Raw genomic sequence first — 22,471 nt, 5'->3', positions numbered from 1 at the left:
CAACAGTGTTTGACTGTATTTCAATATGGCCTATTCTGAAGTGGCGGCTGATTACGTGATATGATACATTATACAGTTAGAACATTACTTTTAAATAAGGATTAAATTATTTTCAATCATATTTGTTTGTTATTATCTATCTGAGTATGTATGAGACAGTCCGTTTGTAATAATCACAGTCAAATCATGACTAATGTACTGGAACTATTTGCTACCAGCAACACAAAATCAGGAGCATTTACGGCTCCAACAAATTTTATGCTGCTTTGAAAAAACAAGATAAAGACAATAGTCTACGGAAAGTGAAAACATTTCTGAGCAAACACAAACCTGTAAAATACAGGTTAACAGTTTTTAATTCCTCTGATGAGACGAGTGAGAGAAGGTCCAAACTGTCACTTTAACCCCTTGTGGTACATTCCAATCATAGTGAAAGATATCAGTATGATAAAAAATCTTTCTTTAGTGTACCCCGGACACAGCGCATTAATTCTTGAAATTCTTCTCATGCATTATCCATTCCTCGATTTATATAAATGGAACAAAAATTATATATACGTAGCTGACCCTAAAACGTTTATTCATTATTTTGAGAATCGAACAATAAAGTCCTTCATTTGTCATACATTAAAGAGAGAACGATCTCGATCAAACATGATAACTATTATTGCAAACATGACACTTCGTCAAAGGATTGTAGGAATAACGATCTCAAAAAGTTGAAGTAACATCGCAAGTTCAAGATGTAGTGGATGGAGCTCAATCATCCCTAAAAAGAACAAAAGCTATAAAAAAGAAAGCTGGTGATAAGATCGTCACAACAAAGAAATTAAAATCTAAAGGCAAGACAACAGCCACGCCTAAACGATTGAAGAATACACTTGCAGTTGGTAAAATAGATTTATTTGTTGACTCATCGTGTCTATTTTGACGAAAAGGACTTTGTCTTATTAAAGTAGTATCTTACAACACTGTTACGTGAACATACGACCCCTCTCTGCCATCACCGATTGGAGCTCTGTCGAGTTTCTCATACATAACGGCGGAACTGACTACATAGATGTGAAACGTACCCGCTTGCACCTCAAACTGAAAGTCATGTATGCTGATAGAACCGCTCTAATGGATGAAGACTAAGTAGGTCCAGTAAATCTGTTTCTACAAGCTCACGGGTCGCACGTGTCGGTGCACCTACAGGGTCAGCTGGTCCATTCTAGAAATGGAGGTTACGCTTACATATCTATAACAGAAACCTTGGTCGGGCATGGAGCGGAAAACTGAACACTTTCAACGCCAGTTGCAACTAGTCTACAACGATAGTGGAGACACTAAAAAATATTTTGACTCTGTTTCTAACTTTGCTGGAGAAAATAATGGACTCATCTATTGTGTTCCTTTTATCGCTCTCGGCAATCTAAGACTTGGAGTTCAATTCGAGCCAGCACTCACCTCGACTCTAAATGTCATGGTTCTATCCCAGTTACCATCGCTAAAGAAGTAGGGCAATCAAGGACATTTTCGTCAAATTGGGATCAACTGAACCCAGTTGAGGTGCACTATTGATAGAGATCTATCTCTTCGAGAGTGCGTAATTGTTGCATATATTCCTGACTATTATAGTAAAGAATTTGCATCTTTCATCCAGAAGCATGTTAGATCAAATATGAAGACAATTCAACAATCATCATCCACGAGAGAGAGTCTGTAAATAAGAATGGTGAATAAAAAATTATATATTTTACTAAGTAAGTAAGTAAGGAATATTCTTGGGCAATTATCGTCAGGTGCCAGCCGGACAAGAGTCGGAGGCGATCTTATCACGGTGAAATCGATAGAGTAAAACAATTCTCATATTGTTTATTGGTTTCCGGATTGTTGGGATGGACCGTACTAATATTAATTATCAATACCGGTCATAAACGAAAGAGTTTACAATGACTAATCTAATACATAATTATCTCATTTAGATTGTCATGTCTAACAGAGATGGTCTTACGTCTCCGAGTCAGTTTAAATCAGTGATAGGGAAGATGTCTAATATATCCACTTCAAAAAGTTAAAAATCACTCAAACCGATACTGTTCTGGCAGTTTTAACCAGCAAAATTGTTCTCAACAAGATAAATTACAGTTGTTTAACATCACTCCAGTTTAATTTATCTATCAAAGTGAGGACATAGATACCTCTACAGAAAGTGAAGAGAAACCCATCAGAGACTGATGAATCAAGCAACGGTGATTGATAACACAAAGATAATTCAAGAAGAATTCATTTGTCAACGGATTCAATCGAATTAAGTGAAAAAAGGACGACGCCGTCTCAGAAGTCAATACACTCTACGCTTAAAGTGTGTGAGTCTTCTGAAGATTCTCATGATTGTAAGGGCGGTGCAATTAATGATAATAACACTCACACAATACCTTAGGAAATACATATACAAATGGAATTACTACACTGAATTTAATCAAATCAAACAATTGGTAAACACATCATTTTGTGGACTTTTGTAAAGTGTCACATTGGTAATGATATAACGATCAATGACAAATAAGAACTATTCGTTAAAGACAAACATGTTACAATTGCTTTGAATTTCATTCACTTAATGCGACATGATGCATTACAAGCCACATCTTCCTCCCTGGTGGGATATGTATAGTGTTTATTGATATATTATCTGATTCACATACACCAAAGTCATCAAACGGTTGGGAACAGGATTTTCTAACATAAAACAAGAGTTTTCGACAATAAGAAATTGTAACCAAACGTAAGTCTTTATTTGTGAAGCGTCCAGCTGATGGTGTTGATTAAGATCATCAAGGGCTCAAGTATCATCCTCCCAAGAGGAAGGAAAGGACTCGAATTGAAATTCTCCAAATAATCTCAGATCGACACAAAATGTCAATTGTCATTTATTGTATATAATATATAATCACTGGATTGAATACAATACTGTCCGTGACTGTCCATTATTTATAAATAGATGTATACACAGCACGTACAGTTGACACATAAATTATACTGCAGTAGATATGTATCCAACTTGTCACGGATCCATTGAATGTAGTATTAGTCTCATCTGTTTGAAAAAATAATAATTTAAAAATAATAAAGATTAGATAATAAATGATATATAATAAATAAATGACTAATGTGTGGACACACCCAGATTTACAACGTTTATTATAATATACAATTATTTTATTTTTTAATATTTTATAATATCAATACAAAAATTGTATATATTTATGAGTGTGCTTTTGTACCTATATTTCGTATCTCACTATCTCTCTCTCTGTGTAGCACCATGAGGATGTGCAGATCGCATTCCTCACGGTAAACACCATGGACTGGTGGATATTGCACAGTTGTTTGCATCATTGATGGATGGATTGCACAGTTGATAGCAGTCATTGGTAGTTGTGGTAGAATACACCCCCGTCAGCAGGAGCAATAAGTTACACACTAGAATTTTTATTTACATTTATTTTTTTAATTTATATGATCGAGATTCGATGCAATTTTCCAAGATATAGCACCCATCATCCTTGGGACTTTAATGCCAATTTTGTTTATTTTATAGTACATAATTCGTTGTGGAAAGATCGAAGTTGATGATAAGAATCCATTGTTTCTTTATGAATAAAAAGACATTCTTTGTACATAGCTTTTACTGTGCGTTTTTCACCGACATCACATCTTCCCGGGGCAAGAGCATTAACTGACTAAAGTACAGTTTCCACCCTTGTCGAACTTGGCTGGAATTTTTTTGACTCAATCATAGCGCTACACATGTTGTGCAAATCCTTCAGTCGACCGAGATCTGCACGTTGAAATCCATGTTGTATACGAACCGGATGTCTAGTTCGTTGCGCAATTTTGATTGGACTATGCATAGACTCGTTAGTCCAGCCAAAATGTAACTCCGGAATTCCAGCCTAGTTCAGCTAACGCCCTTGCCTCGGGAAGATACCGGCATCACCACCATGAGCTATCTAGGAAATAATTAATAATTCTTGACGCAAAGGCCAATGAATTCTTTAATAGTTCTGACGCCATTTCATCCTTCATCATATCGATAGTCTTTTGTCTCGCCATAGATTAAAATGGGTGGTCGCGCAGATAATTAGACGTGTCATACTGATTTTGTAACATAATACAAATGCCATAATTGTGTAAATATATTAAATACAATATTTCCTTGCGTGTAAGTAATTCTTAGTATGCGATTTAACTCAATGTATTATATGAGGTAGTGGAATACATACCTGATCAAGCAGGTTTCTCGAATTTCCGGCTCACTAAAATCTGTGAATGTGTTTGTCCTGCTGCAAAAGTACGACGTTGTTCATCTGGGAAGAGCGATGCTTCATATATGAATATACATACAAATCCATGCACATTTAATGATAGACAAAATTATGAGCATGTTCAGGTTGTTGGGTACATGAGCAAACCGATATTGAACAAAAGGTCAAGTTCCGATTTAGTTTGACATGCACTTGGCCTAATTACACATACGGGTGCACGTGGTCTTCTCGTGATTAAAAAGTTCTACAGGGGTGTGCTATTTATTTTTGTTGCTGTTTCAAAATTATTAAGAAATCAAATGATATCCGATTTAGTGATCTCTTCAGTTCAAAATTCTTTAGTATAACGTTTATATAATATGCAATTTATATCACCCACCGCCTACGAGAGCCATAGAGCAAGGGGGACTGACTGTGAAGTCCACTTTCCACCATTGCAGAACAAGGCTGGAATTTTGTGGCTCGGTCGTAGCGCTATTAGTGGCTATATTACGTGTTCTGTCCTTTCCTTGTCCCTCTAATTTACCAATGAGGTTCCACCTCTCATATCACTCACGTTATGATCGATATTCAAATTCTTTATTGTGATAAATGGGTCTTACCTCGTCAAGCACTTCAAATCCCTTGAGCACCTTAATTACAAATATGAAAAGATTTGGAAAACATCTGTCGACGCCCAGTTGTCGGTACACATGCTCTTCAAATCCCGCAATCCACACCGAAATCTGCTCGGCAGAAGCCATGATGTTTATGAATCAAATGTCGGTTTCGTTACGCGGTTTTGGTTGGACGATGCATAAACATGTTAATCCAGACAAATTATAACTCCTAGTTCAGCAAGGATGGAAACTGGACTTTTGCATATGTTTTATAAGTACACCTCTTCATTGCCGACCATCTAAATATGTCAATGCAGAGGACGATGGCAGGACCAATCCAAATATGGTATATGGTCTCTGGCAGGACGTAAAGTAAGAAATAAATGTTATCATTGTTAATGAGTATCTAGCACGTTAACCCTGACCAGTTTTACATATTTCTTAACACTGTCATATACACAAATTTGGGTCACAGTGCGATAGATAGTAAGTGTTTGGGTTGTTGAGTGTACTGTTTAAGCTATTTGAAAGGGGATAAAGCACGATTTCTTATTCGTAAATTTGTTGCTATTGTAGGAACAATTAGATTTCACAATGCGTGGATACATTCAAGACCACTTGAAATTATCAAATGATTTACAATGAATCACAAAATCACCTTTTACAACTTTATATGAACTCAACATCAACAATAATTTCTGAACACCACGAGCTCACGATATTAGACTGAATTAATTCCAAGAATTAAGTCCTATATGGGGTCAATTGTCGCAAATATCACAAATGTAATTGGAACATCCAAAATGGTCGTTTCACTTTGAGTTATGTCTTGATACTTGCGGTTTTTCTATACCATGGTAATGTTATTTTCTGCAAATAACGCACCAGAAGACGTTTTTTCAAAGTCATTTGCATTGTAAATATCTTCATTGCCATCCGTTATCTCTATTCATAGTGAAGTGATTTACGACCAACGACGAGCTCGCACAAACAACAGCCAACGAAAACAGATACCAGACACGTGGGGCGGAAAGTCCGTGCTGCAGCGATCATATGGAACTAAAGCAAATGTGGCAACAAAATAAGCCAATATTTGATGCTGATGGTCATATACACTTACCTTGGTGATATAATGCTCATGTTAAAACCCAAAAGAATGAATTATAACGCTCTCTGATCCCATAAAACAAAACAGGCGAGAGACACTGATAACACGCCCGACCTCACCAACAGTCAGTTACGGATCTTGTGTGGTCATGTTCCTTACTCGTGTTTCATGAAATATATCCAGTTGTTATGGCCTTTTTATTACAAGCTCCTCCACATAAATAGCATTCAAAAATGTTTCTTTTCGGTTTCATCGATGTCAATTTTTGACCAATAGAAAAACATGTTGCAGGTTTTTTCGTCCGATGTGGTAAACAAATATATGTGCGATAAGAACACACTTTTTGTCCGACGAGCCTCGCTTTGTCCTATACACTTTATACTATTTTACTTGTGTAGCGCATAGAACACATTTCTTGTCCGACGAGCCTCGCTTTGTCCTATACACTTTATACTATTTTACTTGTGTAGCGCATAAAACACATTTCTTGTCCGACGAGCCTCGCTTTGTCCTATACACTTTATACTATTTTACTTGTGTAACGCATAGAACACACTTCTTGTCCGACGAGCCTCGCTTTGTCCTATACACTTTATACTATTTTACTTGTGTAGCGCATAGAACACATTTCTTGTCCGACGAGCCTCGCTTTGTCCTATACACTTTATACTATTTTACTTGTGTAAAGCATAGAACACACTTCTTGTCCTACGAGCCTCGCTTTGTCCTATACACTTTATATTATTTTACTTGTGTAGCGCATAGAACACATTTCTTGTCCGACGAGCCTCGCTTTGTCCTATACACTTTATACTATTTTACTTGTGTAACGCATAGAACACACTTCTTGTCCTACGAGCCTCGCTTTGTCCTATACACTTTATACTATTTTACTTGTGTAACGCATAGAACACACTTCTTGTCCGACGAGCCTCGCTTTGTCCTATACACTTTATACTATTTTACTTGTGTAACGCATAGAACACACTTCTTGTGGGGCGAGTTTCGTCCTGACCTGTACAAATATGTGCAAAGTTCAGAACACACTTCTTGTGCGATGATCTTCGCTTTGTCCTATACACACATATGTGCAACGTATGTTACAACCCTTTATGTAAAAATTACTCTTAATGTAAACAAATTGTAAATTAAGGGTTGCGGGTTAACTCTTGTTACAACCCTTAATGTAAAAATTTTTACATTAAGGGTTGAAGTGATAGATAATATTTTTTTTACATTAAGGGTTATCACTGTGAAATATTACTTATCGAACTTTCATGAAACTTCGCAGATTTAATTGATCGTTACTTTGTCTAGATATGCAAACGACTAATCATTTTTAGATCCCCTCACTACAACGACCACCTGGTTGTTATATTCAGGCTCCATAAAAGGGTTTATGACCCCTTACCCTTTTAACCGATTTTTATCAAACTTGCTGTTTTACAAAGGTTATTTTTCGATGCTCTTCAAGGCAAGGTTACTATCCTAATACCGTAACGAAGGAAAGGAGGACTCAGCCTAAGCAGATCAGACCAAGTTGTAGATGATGTTGGGTTGTTAGAATGGTCCATTAACAGAGTTTTAGGCATACAATAATGGGGGGGGGGGGGGGGGGGGGGGGGTGGGAAGCTGACATAAGCTACATTTCGACCAATCAGATGCCTCGGTTATATTGCCATGATGGTAAATCTCTGAATATCGGTTAATCAGTTCTGCAGATGCCCTTTCCGTTACCATGAAAGCAAGGTAGTAACGCAAATAACGTCATATTGTATAGTGTCCCTAGATACACCTTTGTGACAAGGACTTTATTCCTTTTCTTTTTCTTTTTGAAAAAAACCAGTTTTAACATAATTGCATATTATCAAAGTTGGAGTATTTGTGTTCTTACAGCATTGACGTAAAAACAAGGTCTTGCGACGACAGTAGTGTATTAAACTTCAGAATATTTGGAAAGATGTAAAAACTTTGCCTCATAACATAGAAAAAATGTAAAAAGTGATATTTATTTTCGATATGGTTTAGGTTACAGACTTTACATTTTCTAAATTCCCGAGGAATATTGAACTAAACCAAAAACGAGTCCTGATTTTATTTACAGTTATACTACATAAATAGTTTTAAACTGTGCATAATAAGCCATTTGGGTTTTTTCGCATAAATTACCATGCCAAACCTGAAAAAGGTTTTTAACCGCTTACGTAACATATTTAAAAACGCGGTTTTATTACCACATGTTTGAAAGTACCAGACATCACCAAATCCTAATCTGAAAGTAACAGATTTAAGTTTCGTTACCCAATTTGCGTGGCCTTGTTCATCGTACAACTGCAGCATATTGTAACATTTTTGGGGTATACGAGATTCCTGCATATAAAGAGACAGCCAATATTTGACACATTTCAAAACAGCGAGTGACTGAATAGAACATCTGCCAGACTCGGTTCTATGTCACTGAACCCCCAAATTCCAGCCCCGTTTAAAAGTATTGGTGTATCAAAACAGTTGAAGTAAAAGTGAGGCGAGTGTGGCTTCAAGGAATGTATACTAATTAACAGGACCATGAACACCTTTCTTGCCTCAACTGGAATATTATTTAAGCATTCGATCTCAGTAATCTATTGCTTAAATACAAGCCAAGATAAGGTTGGGTCGTTGCGGTCGTCCAGACATACGTTTCATGATGTCCCAGAGTCTACCGCTGCTGCATTTTCCAGGTCACTCCTTTTACATTGTGCAAACTGGTCCTTCTTGATTCCACACAGTTATCTGTATTCATTGCAAACTTTGTTTTACTTAATAAGGTATGAGTTATCTTTAGTTATTTTTGAACGCATTTACATAATGGCACCGTTCATGTTTTTTTACAGAGACATTTATCATCATCGGGGAACATGTCACTCGATGCCAAACCCTAATCTATCACACTTCACCCTAAATGCCCAATAGGAGGCAAGGTGGCCAAGTCGTTTAAGTCGCTGTGCAGAGTTGCGTCCCTTGGGTACACCAGAAACCTATGATTGTAGGTTCGAATCCCGGTTTGCCTCGATTATGTTTCTAGGTTTGTCAGCACCATACCCGTGCTCATGGGTTTCACCGAAGTGGTAGACGTCTGAGGCCTGCATAAACTTCGGGCTTTCCTCCAACATTAAACTGACATTAAGCCGTGATATAAATGGAATACTGTTACAAAATGGTGATAAAACACAACTCACTCACTCACTAAATGCCCAGTAAATGTTCAGTCACCGATTTGATAGTCAGTTACAAATCTTCCATTCACAATATGTTTGTTCAGAACTGAACACATTTCCAAAAGAGTTTTTCCAAAGTAAATAATCACATGAATATCTTTTCATCTTAAATTGTGTGAAAACATCTATTAAGTAATTATTACTTTCAACATGGTGAATAACATCTTTCTCCACATAGTCCCGCGTCACACCGGTTCTACTGTTCATGTACAATGGACCAGTGGAGATCCGGGGTAGAATAGGTCTACAGCAACCCATTCTTGCCATAAAAGGCGACTATGCTTGTCGTAAGAGGCGACTAACGGGATAGGGTGGTCAGACTCGCTGACTTGGTTGATGCATGTCCTCATATCCCAATTGCATGGATCGATGCTCATGATGTCGACCACTGGATTTTCTGGTCAAAAGACTCGATTATTTACAGACCATCGTCATGTAGCTGGAATATTGCTGAGTGCGGCGTTAAACAACAGGCAAACAAATAAACAAACAAATCCAAGTACAATGATAGAAACAGCAGGGTCTTCTTCCAGTGTACTCAATATAAAATACAACAACATCTCTACCCCATTTTGTATATCTTTGTTATTATTACCAGGTCGATATCTCCGGCTGGCTATATGTAAACACTCACAATGTAGCGCTACTGAAACCAAACATACTTATATCCAACAGAATAATAATAGCATGTTATCTGTATCGAAAATCAATAACACGTCTTACCAGTGAATATTTTATCAAAGGTATTCCTCCCGAATACCTACCGAACTTGGACCTTTTAACGAATTACACTCATTACGAATAATTGCCAGAAACCGAGCAAAAACAATAAAAAACGTGAACACAGAAAAACGTATCCTATATTACAAATCAAACTTTGTTTATGAGAATATTTTACACTAAGGGGCGATATGTACGATATTAACCCTTAATGTAAAAAAACTATTTTTTACAATAAGGGTTGCGGGTTGTTTGTTACTCTTAATGTAAAAAAGTAACCCTTAATGTAAAGAATTTTACATTAAGAGTAATTTTTACATTAAGGGTTGTAACAAACGTATAGAACACAGTTCCCGCACGACCAGCTTTGCTTTGTCCTGTACATACATATGTCAGTGCCATCGAATTCATTTTTTGCAAATAGAAAAAAAAGGTTTGCAGGTTCTTTCTTCCGATACAGATGCAAATATCAAAGGTCAAGTAGGGACTACTTTCAGTGTTTATAAACAAACATGGCGTCGCACTTGTCATTCGGCGATCGAGTCAGAATTAACCATCGTGAATCTGGATAAACTACAGGGAAAATTGATACAATTATTTTAAAAAAACAGTCTTATATACTGAAAGTCAGTGTCGAACTGCGACGTAACTAAGGCATTTTATAGGTTTGGGCAACTTTGGAGATATAAATTTCGAAACAATTTTGCGAGGGCACTAGGCCTAGCCAAGCGGGATCAGAAGCCATATCTGTGCTTGTAGACCTCTGCGGCGTGATGTCTCATAGATTAGGGTTAGAGTAGCTTCCCTTTGACAAAGGGCAGTTACTCTAGCGGACAGACCGATGGATGGTCGCGAAAGGCAAGTAAAAACAATTGTTGTTTTTGCGAATATGTTGCTTCGCCACTGTATAAGAAACAGATTTCAGTTTGAACTATATTGGCTGCTGTCACTGTCCGACTGGCACATGACCTACCCTTTGACGTAATAAATATTAATGCGCGCATTCCAGGAAAACTCACAATGTTTAGGTAATGTTTGTGAGTGAGGGGAAGCGATTTTCAAGTACAGAATTGAAGAATGACATTATATGATAAAGAGGTTATCACGCATGTGTGTTTAGGGATGGTAAATATCCTGTATTAGGAATAAACACTATGTATTTAGCTCGCCAAGGCTGTCCGAATGCGGTGTGGATAGATGGATATATGTGCGTGTAGAACACAATTCGTGTCCGACGATCCTCGCTTTGACCTATACACATTATACTGTTGTGTGTTTAACGTATAGAACACTTTTCTTGTGCAACGAGCTTCGCCTTGACCTACATAAAAGTATGTGGAACGTGTAGAACACATTTCTTGTTCGACTAGCCTCGTCAGTCTCGAACTGCGTCCGTCATTTATGAGCGATTCTAAACAATGACAATCGATTTAGCAGCGATCCATAAGAAAGGATCCATCTACCTAACTGATAACGTACCTTATAGCATTCATGCAACTGAATGGGTGACGGACGAAATACGTTGGGACTTCCGCCAGACAACTTCATAGGCTAATGGCAACCTATACTTAATACATGCAATACAAACGTGAAACAGACTTTGTTCTTGCAAAGTCACCTATCTAACGAATGTGTAATGGGATTGCAATGCTAAACACGTGGTTGGTCCCTGATACGACAGATATAACAGATCCTCATGTAGGTCAGTATCGTGCAGTATGACATAAAGAAGAATGATAACAAATAAAAAATGTATGCTGTAACTCTTACGTGAGATTTGACCTTCCTTGTACTTTTATTCATCTTTTCACTCGTGGGTTCGTTTACTAACGTAACAGAGAATTGTTTCCATATTAAGGTAGCTATAGTCTTCGCTGCTTGAAATAGAATCACGAAATATCGCTATTATTATTTAACGAAGGTAACTCCGTGTGTCCTGATGCTCAAGTAAACACTCACTTTATGAACAGATTCCGTTAGGCGTTAAAGGCTAAATATATTAAGTCCTCGAGTTTCATCATAAGCTCTGTATATATCAATCAACTACAAAAGAAACGCTTGGACTGAAATATTAAAACTGCCCCTATAGTTGCTTGACAAGGGTATAAGGATCTATACCCAAACGTCGCCTTTACTGTAATTGTTACACAGAAGTTGTTATCCATAAATTATGTTTATTTTGTCATCCGTCAGCTTCTAAGTTGTGCCTATCAAACTATTTATTTTGCCCTTTCCACCAAATGGAATCTGTTTCGGCCGATAATCTAGACTGGCTACTGTCTGCCATTGGCAACTTATGCTATAACCAGTTCATCCGATAATGGGGGGCACGGGTGGCCAAGTCGTCTAAGGCGCCGCGATTCGCTGTGCAGAGTTGCGTCCTTTGGGCACGCCAGAAACCTATGATTGTGGGTTCGAATCCCGGTTCGCCCCAATTATGTTTCTAGGTTTGTCAGCACCATACCCGTGCTCGTGGGTTTCACTGAAGTGGTAAACGTCTGAGACCTGCATCACTTCGGGCTTTCCTCCCACATCAAGCTGTCACGCCGCGATATAACTGGAATACTGTTAAAGCGGCGATACACCCAACTCACTCACTCATCCAATAATGTGTGTACTTTTGCATAGGACATGATCCTCTATGGCTAGAGTCGGAGTTCCTGCACATGGAGAGTCAAAATTGGTGCGTACGGAACTTTTACGGAACTGTCATCGTAATCGATACCAAAGATGTGATGCTTGTTCTCTCAGCCTTAACCAAAGCTGCCCAACGTAGAATAGCTAGGGCACTTATCCTCATACACTTGTGACTTGTTACGGACGCGCCATACTGTCGGGAGCGCTTGGTCGACCTCTCTGGGCCTTCCCCGATCCGTAGGACTCTGTTACGAACGTAGACGACTGCGTTCAGACAATGATAGGACATTCCAGATCATTGAGGATAGTAATCCGACTTTTTCATTTTTCGTGTCGTAACGCTGTCTGATCTCAAACGGGAGCCATAATTGGCACTGTATGAACGCAGCCTAACATTCGGGAAACTCAGACGATTTTGTCTAGTCGGATTACAATCGTGACTATGTCGTGACAGATTCTGCTGTATCGGATCACAATCGTAACAATGTCCTGTGTTGTCTGGACGGTGTCCTGTGGATCGGGACGCTGTCGTGGTGAACGGACATGAATTGTTCATTGCCGTGTCTTGTCGATTGAGTCCAGATTGCGCCCAGATCTTGCCGAATGCGAACAGTCTTTGTCGGTTCACTGTCCGGTCACTGTCTGATCTCTGTCGGATCGCATTCGGGAAAAACGGGACGCTGTCGGGACAGATTCGGTCGTATTTTTAACATGCAGAAGATACAAATCGGATCACTCGCTCTTAACATAACTTCTTTTGCACAAAGAATTATAACATGGTTTTGGAGACACCTTAAGATTCCCTCAAGACTATAGGGTACGAAGGGGTTCTGTTCTCCCACAACCTACTGATGCTTGTCGTAAGAGGCGACTAACGGGATGGATGGTCAGGCCTGCTGACATGGTTGATGCATGTTATCGTATTCTAATTGTATAGATCGATGCTCATGATGTCAATCACTGGATTGTCTCGATTTTATATTTACAGACCGCCGTTATATAGCTGGAATATTGCTGAGTGCGGCGTTAAACCAAAACCTCACAAACAAAACTAATGCACATGTCAATACAAGTTCACACTGAGTGAATGTTGCTTTTGGACGCAGGCAGTCTTACGTTAAACAACATTCACAATTCCCGTTTACATAATATATGTAATAACATGAAGAATTTGTTAGAATTAAAGCCAGTTTAGTATCTGTCCAAAAAGTCGTAAGTCTGTGTTAAAGTATAGGTGTTACGATCACCTTACCGTTACGATAGCTTTGTGGAACACACCCCTGAACACATACCCTGGTCTGTGATGAGTGGGGAATGTTGTTTTACTGCACGTAAACTATCGAGTTGGGCTTGGCAAACCAGCGGTTGATAACATGCGCACATATTGGATCAAAGGGTACCATGACACAATCAGTGATGTGACATGTTGTTGCCTACTTGTGATAGACACTGAAGATCTGCTCTACAACGGAAAACCTCACGGTGTTTCAGTTCAGAGAACCGGGATTCAAAGCCACAATCATAGGTTTCTGGCGTGCCCAAGGGACGCAACTCTGCATAGCGAATCGCGGCGCCGTAGACGACTGGGCCACCCGTGCCCCCATCAAGGAGTAGAACGTCGGCACCACCACTACGAGTTCCGGGATGGAAGTGGTCATGTTAAGATTTCGTCACTCGCAACCTATACTTATCGTACGGGGCAACTAGTTGGATCGGGTAGTCAGGCTTGTTGACTTGGCTGACTGCGTGTCATTGTGCCCCGACGGTGTAGGCCGACGCTCAGGATGTCAATCACAGGTTTGTCTCGTCCAGACTCGATTATTTACAGGCCGCCGCCATATAGCTGGGATATTGCTGAGAGCGGGGTTAAACAACAAACCACCCAGACCCGATTATTTACATGCAGCAGTGATATGGCTCAACTATTGCTGAGAGCGACCTTAAACATTAAACAAACAAACAAACAAAGTTTGTCTTAAGAGGCATTTACAATGAGGGTGGTGTCAGGCTCTATTAAAAACTGATTGTATAATCATACCTCAGCTTTGCGATTTTAAGAGAAAAGCCTGATTATTGTAATTGAAGAGTCACATTATTAATAACTTCACTTCATAAGCTGGTTAATAAACTGGCGTTTCCGATTTTTTTACAATGACAACGGTAAGGCTATGAACCGACATATGTAATTTTGTTTAAGGAAGCAAGAGACAAATTCGCCTTCCAGCTTCGCATGTTTGAGATATATTTAACCAAAGTTCGCGAAGAACGTGTTTCCATGAAGAAGGACATGAAGTGCTTTTTGTCTGATAAGTGCGAAGACCCAGGGTAGAACAGGTGCTTCCATGCTTGCTGTAAAAGGCGACCAACAGGATCAGGCCGTCAGGCTCCCTGACTTGGTTGATGCATGTCATCGTATCCCAATTGCGTGGATCGATAATCATGATGTCAATCACTGGACTGTCTGGTCAAGACTCCAGTGTAGTCAAGCTATGTTCCGACTCTACCCTTATCAAGAAGTTTGTACAATATACGAGCATTTGCAGTAATCCATTGCGGTAGCTTGATCGCGGCCTCGTGAGCACATGTGTGTCACCTTCACTATAAATACATGTCTCATCTGATTGATTTGATGATTTTGGTTTTGCGACAAAATCAGGAATGACATAGGGACACTCACCTTTGAGTTTTCGGGTTTCCTTATTGTCAGGTTCTTTCAAGAAATCTTTTAAATGCACATCAGATTTTAAAAAGTCGTTCAGTTCTCTATCGTTTGCCAAGTCCTTGTTGGTCAAACCTTGGATAGGCTTTAGTGACTTTTCAAGTTCACCTGTGTCCAACTGGAATGATTTTAGAGCCTGAATAAGAGCATTTCTTTGTCCTATGGATAACTTGATTTCAAGCACATCATTCACAGTGACCCCAGTGACCTTGGTGGGACAATTTCCTTATTTTCCAGAATCTTCACTGTTGTTGGCGACAAAGCGGACATCTAAGCCCACTCAACAATTAGTCTGGTCATTTTGGTCGCAATAAATGGCCAACCTCAAGAAAATTGCAACAGAATTAATTCATACTTTATGTTATTTGGTAGCATGTCAGCTTTCAGGAAAAAAAAGTCTACCAAAATCAACTCATGGGAATGACCTTTCTTAAGGTCACAAGGTATAGGCCTATATAATTCGTATTTTCGTATTCTTTGATATTTGTAGGAAGGAAGAGATTCAAATTTATTATAGTTTTCTTTCTAATATAACTAAATTAAAGAACAATCTGGGTATACAACTTTTATTTACTTTATAAAAAAATATCACAGGGACAATTTAATTCATTACAAGTATTTTTCACAGAAGTGACGAAATGTCCCCACTCATACATAGCCATTTCTAATTGTAGCCAGTGACAGTCTGAGGTAACAATGAGCAAGCCTCCAAGCCTCCTACTGACATAATTGCTATTTTATGTTATTTGGATGCAAGTTTTGACGTTTATATAATTCCATAGACAATGGATGATTTTGATAAGTCAAGTGTCCTTCAATACAAGTTTTACAAATTCGTTCAAGTAATACTATTTTGTCCGTAGAAACGGGTCGTGGCTTTGAATGAGACTCTGCCCGAATTGTGACTTCCGTACAAGGGGAAATGAATATCATATGTTCCAGTATACTTGTTTTAGATTTGAAAGAAAATTATTACCAAACTATTGTCGTATAAATCCCAACTTTTATAAACTCCGATGCTTATTTACAACTACTGATAGTTGAACACTCATTCGTTTAAGTAAGTATATTGGTTGCATATTTCAGAAGTTAATTTTTTTTTTGTATAATGCCGCACTCAGCAGTATTGCAGCCATATGACGGCGGCCAGTAAATAATCGAGTCTGGACCAGACAATCCAGTGATTGACATCATGAGCAGCGATCCACACAATTGGGATCGATGACATGCATCAACCAAGTCAGCGAGTCTGACCACCCGATCCCGTTAGTAGTCGCCTTTAACGACAAGCACAGTCGCCTTTTACGGCAAGTATATATGATACTGTGATGTTGTTGTGCTAGATGTAAATAATATAACGTAGCTGTAGTTTCGAAAGATAATCCAGTAATAAAACACTTACAGAACAATAATCATCTTTAATGTCAATTTTATCATGTATGCTATTTCACATATCACTTTAATACATTGTAATTTGTATGTGTATCATGTTTGGGAGAGGCATTCAGATAAGCAAAATTTGCTTGTTTGCCAATCCGTCCACTTTATGGAAATAAATATGTTAATATCATAAAGAACTGGAACTTGGTAACGCATTGGTAGTTGGCCGACTATAGTTTATTCTGGTGAAAGGGGCCCCGGCGAAACGCATGTCAGCCGGTTATCTATTACTGTCGCTGATACGCTGAGTGAACACAGGCTATACTGAATATAGATTCATTTATTTTAGTGAGCGAATCTATTCAATTTGAGTATAAGAACAAGATAATCATAGACTACTGCATAGCATACCAATATGGCAAACGCTCAAGTGAGTGGGTATGGTTTTACGCCGCTTTTAGCAATATTCCAGTTATATCAAGGCGGGGGACACCTGAGTGAGTGAGTTGGGTTTGTCGCCGCTTTTGACATTGATGTCCTCAGATCTTTGTTTGGCGGTAGCGAGTACAAAGATTTGATTTTAATGAGATTGCCCCGAGGGACACCAGAAATGGGCTTCACGCATTGCACCCATATGGGGAATCGAACCCGGGCCTTCGGTGAATAAACACACACGTGCCTCGCTGTATTCCAAACAATCTTTGGGAACAGTATTTGGTCTACTCCTGCTACAAATTTAGTTTCAAGTCAAGAAACGGAGACAGAATCCACTGGAGCTGTTGTCTGAGATCATGCCGTTCCAGAATGGTAGCCGTAATTCTGAAAGAAGAAAAATGTCTTACAGCATCGTGCCAAAAGAGAGTAAAGTTGTTTAAATTCCTATATATTTCAAGTAATTACATCTGCATTTGATGAATTTTCCTGGTTCCGTTTTTCACCAATTTCCCAGACAAAAAAAGTTACAAGCCGGTTAAAAGAGTTAATATTGTGATTTTAAACAGTAAAACAAATGCACTCAAGACGAGAAATGTCAATATCGGGTGTTTTAGAAATAGGTAACTTGTTCCGATATCAAGACTGGTTGTAAAACATAATCAATTTAATGAATTTCAAATTACGTACGCATTACGCAAATGATTGTACATCATGTCACTCATGGGCTTCCATACATTTTTTATTTTATCAAGGAGGGTCCCCTTCGATATAACTTTTCACATAATTATGTTTCTAATAATTGTAACAATGTTGGATGAATTTATAAAAGACAGGAATATGGTTATCGGTCGTGTTTAACACACATGTTCTCTGCTGGTGCGGCCGTAGTTGCATAGCAGACGACGCTACACAATGTATGGTTGATGGGCATGTTAGAAGTATATTGGAAGTCAACTGCTATTATTTTCTTCATTATTAATTACATTTTTAAATGAATGTGTATTTGTCAACTTACCATAAAATGATACGGCTCCGTTATCGTTTTTTTTTCTGAATATTTTCCAAGGCACTAGCAGGATCACTACGAATTATCTCCCTTTGCGGGCTCTTCTTGATGTACGGCAGCCCGTAGATGCCATATTCTCCTCGTTGGTTTTTATCTCTTTTGATGCGGGAATTAACCATTTTCCCGAATGTTGATTTTGGTAGACTTATTAATACAAACTCAAATGCATTCAATTAAAAGGAAAAAGTCGTAAAATATTCTGTTGCAATTTTCTTGAGGTTAAATTACAGAATGACCAGACTACCGGTGCAGTGGTGACTCAACATAACACAGTGCTATGCTGGCTGCCGGCCGCATGGAACTCTGGGTAGGAGAGTGATTGTTCTGTTGATTCAGCTCTATGCAGACATTGTAAGAAGTTGTGATTTTAAGGAGCTAGGGTTCATCAGTTATCTGTGTTGTTTCAAATCCAAACTCGACCACATTCGTCAGTAAGGTAAGTTGATCTTATATGTTATTAGTTTTACTGATTTAGTTTACTGATGTTGATGGAAAAAAACAAGTTTTCAAATGTGGAAAATATAAGCTGTATTCGGAAGATCTATCACATAATGTTTAACATGTTTTCAAAGGATTCGTTTCGCTATTATCATGTAAACAATGTCTTCTTTATAGGATGTCTTGTATATTCTACATACCACTTGACAATTTTGAACCATTACCGGAATGGATGAAAGGTTCTAGCCTTGGGTAGTCGTGGAAGGTTGGTGGCGGTGACGGAGAGTCTGAGAGACTGATGAAGAAAGGAAGAGAGCAGAAGACAAGAGGAAGCAGGAAGGAGATGGAGAGAATGAGGAGAGAATGAAGAGGAAGGAGAAGATGGTGAAGAAGGATAGAAAAAGGAGCACCATGGCGGATAGTCCTGAAATGACACAGATTTCTTTGAGAGAAGTGGGAAAGAAAGGACAGAAAGCATCTAAGAATGACAAAGTGGTCAGAGATGCAGGAAGGGGGGTCAACTAGGAGATGGATTCAAAGTGGCTCTTCAGAAAGCCTCAGACAGCACGGGAAGATCAAAGAGCGGGAGGAAGAATCTCAGCAGACGACATAGAGATGCGAGGAAGGAGGGTGTGGTTGTTGGGGTGGAGCGAGTTAGAGGCAAAGAGGAGGTGAAGGAATGGATGGCTTAAGGCCATATGGCGAATCTGATGGCCACCAGTGTCCAGGAGGTCAGCTCGGAGTGTTTCAGTACCCACACAGAAAGAAATGTCGATGTATTTGACATTGTGTCTCCATGGCCCATCTCACGCTATTGTATGAAAGATTCTGATTTTAAGTTAAAAGGTATGTTAAAACTTGGACAGTTACCCTTTGAGATTCAGTTAGATTCTTTCTCTTTTAATTAATAAAACACCAGTATAACGCTACAGTTAAAGAATTTGAATAAATATTTTAAGTTCTGCTTATAATCATAATTCCATTTTAGTCCAAGCTCATTGCTACAACAGCGACCCCTCAGACAGCCATGACCTTGGTGAGCGGCCTGTAAACTTGTATGTACTCCCTGTTTGGCCGCCCAGCATCAGACACCGGGGATGTCAAGGAACACTCAGATGAATAGATGACCCCTGGAGTGAAGTGTCAGAAAAGTGAATCTCTTCGGAAACGATTTTCCTCGGTAATCTATTATTTTCAGTTATAAATGAAACATATTCTCTTTCCTTGATAACAAAATTAAGCAATTTAACCTTTATTTACATTTGTTTTTCGCTGCATGTACGTAGCTTAACGTATTAAAAAATATATATATTTTTGTAAACTTACATGTTTGATCTACACTCTTATTGTAGTGAATGAGTGAGTGAGTTGGGCTTAACTACGCTTTTAACTGCAATCCAGTTATATCATGGCGTGTCAGCTTAATGTGGGAGGAAAGCCCGAAGTGATGCAGGTCTCAGACGTTTACCACTTCGGTGTAACCAACGAACACGGTTATGGTGCTGACAAACCTAGAAACATAATTGGGGCGAACCGGGATTCGAACCCACAATCATAGGTTTCTGGGGTGCCCAAGGGACGCAACTGTGCACAGCGAGTTGCGGCGCCTTAGACGACTGGGCCTCCCGTGCCCCCTCAGGTTGTAACTACAACTGTCATGACTGGACTCTAAGTCTAACCTTGTTGTGTTTCAGGCTCTCCATAGACTCGCTCGCTTCCTCCACATATCAAGATAGACTTGAAACCAACAACGTTTCTTAACTCTGAACTTTGCTGCCGTCATCATGTGTACATTAATCAAAACTTTGACAGAATATTTAATGAATTTTTTTGGTATCCATTTTAAACATATTTAATCATTTCCTATTTTATATAATATGTAAATCAAAATGCTGTTCCTGTCTTTAACAAGACTGAATTAAATCATCTTCACCATACAGCTTATATTTGTTGCCTGAGTTTGTTTAGCTGTTGTGTCATTTGGCCGCGATAGGGTATAGACTACGTCACCATAACCACGTGGGGAGTCCTGGCCAGGTCAGCCCCGACTTCCTGTCGTATGGCGTCCCATCCCACTGAGTGAGTGAGTGTGTGAGTTAGTTGGGTTTAACGCCGCTTTGAACAGTATTCCAGTTATATCACGGCTTGTCACCTTAATGTGGGAGGAAAGCCCGAAGTGATGCGGGTCTCAGGGTGAAACCCAGGAGCACGGGTATGGTGCAGACAAACCTAGAAACATAACCGGGTCGAACCGGGATTCGAACCCACAAGCATAAGGATCTGTCGTGCCCAAGAGACGCAACTCTGCACAGCAGCCTGTATAGTTTCAGCAGTATCACCAAAATGGGCTTCACACGTTGTACCCATGTGGAGAATCGAACCCGGGTTTTCGGCGTTACGCGCGAAAGCTTTAACCACTACCAGCTTTGTCATTAAACCTATGAATGTAACCAAATATAATAACAGAAGGAAATGCAGCACTTATTGACGTTCATATGACATAGAACTGAAACTGCCACAGATGGCACACGTCATTATAGATTACTGGATGTACGTAAACAAATGTACTGATTGGCCATCCACAGCTGATGCCCTTGGCCGGGTTAGAAAAGACCCAATCTATAGAAAAAGTCCAGTTTCAGTTAACACCTTTGCCGCGGGAAGATGGATAGTCCCTAACAATCTATGTTTGTCACACGAAGCGACTAAACGGAACGGCTGGTCAGATGAGACTTGGTTGACGATGTTCACAATATAAATCATTGGCTTGTCTGGTCCAGACTTGAATATTTACACGCAGGGCGCAGTCATACAAGTGGAATATTGCCGAGTGCGGCGTTGAACAAAAACAAACACACAAACAACAAATTGTGGCAGAAATCACGAAAGTGTTTTACATAACTCTAGTTTTAATATAAAGTCGAGTTATAGGCACGGACGCAGATGACTCTTAATCCAGTGTGAAGGAAGGTGGTCTAGTGGATTGAGCGTTTGCAATTCTTGACGATTATCAGCTAGAACGGTACCTCAATACCAGCACATCGCTCACACATTTCTGGCGAGTTCTATCAAATCAAACCTGACACCTGTGGTCCAGTGACCCAGGCGCCAGAATTACTTTTGTCGAGTTGGTTTCCTTCCAACCGCTGATCATGGGTTCGAATCTTACATTCGTCCCGATTATGATCCTTGATCTGTCAGCACCTAATCCTAATAGTGAGTTTCAAGACCCGAGTCCTTTAGCTTTTCTCCTTCATTAAGCTGTCACGCCGTGATAGTGATCTCAACGCTGTGATTAATTGAAAAATCTCTACACACAACGTTGCTTATCAAAGCTTTAAGAGATTTTCATTTCTGATATATGTGAAATGACAAAACAGCTGTTTCTGACATGTCAACTTCAAACGGACATGGCCGCCTTCGTGGCATAGTGCGTCTTCGTTTTAGAGCGGAAGGTTGATGTTCGATCCCTTGGTCGCGTTTTACCAAAAATACCATAAAAGTGGTGCTTGTTGTGACCCTGACTGACACTCGGCATTAAGGGGATAAAACAAGGACTGGTCGGATCCTATTTCACGTCCCCTCCCCTTGACAGAATCACCACCAAACCCCTCAGAAGTAAAGCCTACACTATATAAACGGGTCAGAATGACCACCCAATACCCTTGCACAACCCCATCCTGTATTGACATTAAATTATTATCAATCTTCCCGTGTTGACCGAGGTAAAATGTATACTCAGAACCCCATTGCTGGTCGCAAGAGGAGAACTCTGTAGATCCTGGGTTACAATTTGTCC

At 39.4% G+C, this 22,471-nt stretch overlaps 1 protein-coding gene and 1 pseudogene across 1 annotated transcript in view; one reads left to right on the top strand and one right to left on the bottom strand.

Annotated features, from left to right (window-relative positions):
* Positions 1-11,540, bottom strand: part of LOC139442922 (lysosomal proton-coupled steroid conjugate and bile acid symporter SLC46A3-like) — a 31,972-nt gene extending 20,432 nt beyond the window's left edge. Inside the window, exon 1 of the mRNA XM_071223844.1 lies at positions 11,477-11,540. The gene's annotated coding sequence lies outside the window, so the exon portion shown is untranslated. The remainder of the gene's footprint in view (positions 1-11,476) is intronic.
* Positions 11,541-18,850: 7,310 nt separating this feature from the next.
* Positions 18,851-20,408, top strand: LOC139441953 (uncharacterized; annotated as a pseudogene).
* The last annotated feature ends 2,063 nt before the right edge of the window (positions 20,409-22,471 follow it).

The sequence above is a fragment of the Haliotis cracherodii genome, unplaced genomic scaffold (assembly GCF_022045235.1).
Source record: "Haliotis cracherodii isolate W230 unplaced genomic scaffold, xgHalCrac1.p SCAF_5, whole genome shotgun sequence".
In the NCBI taxonomy this organism is placed as follows: Eukaryota; Metazoa; Mollusca; class Gastropoda; order Lepetellida; family Haliotidae; genus Haliotis; species Haliotis cracherodii.
This window is presented reverse-complemented; position numbering and strand designations above follow the sequence as displayed.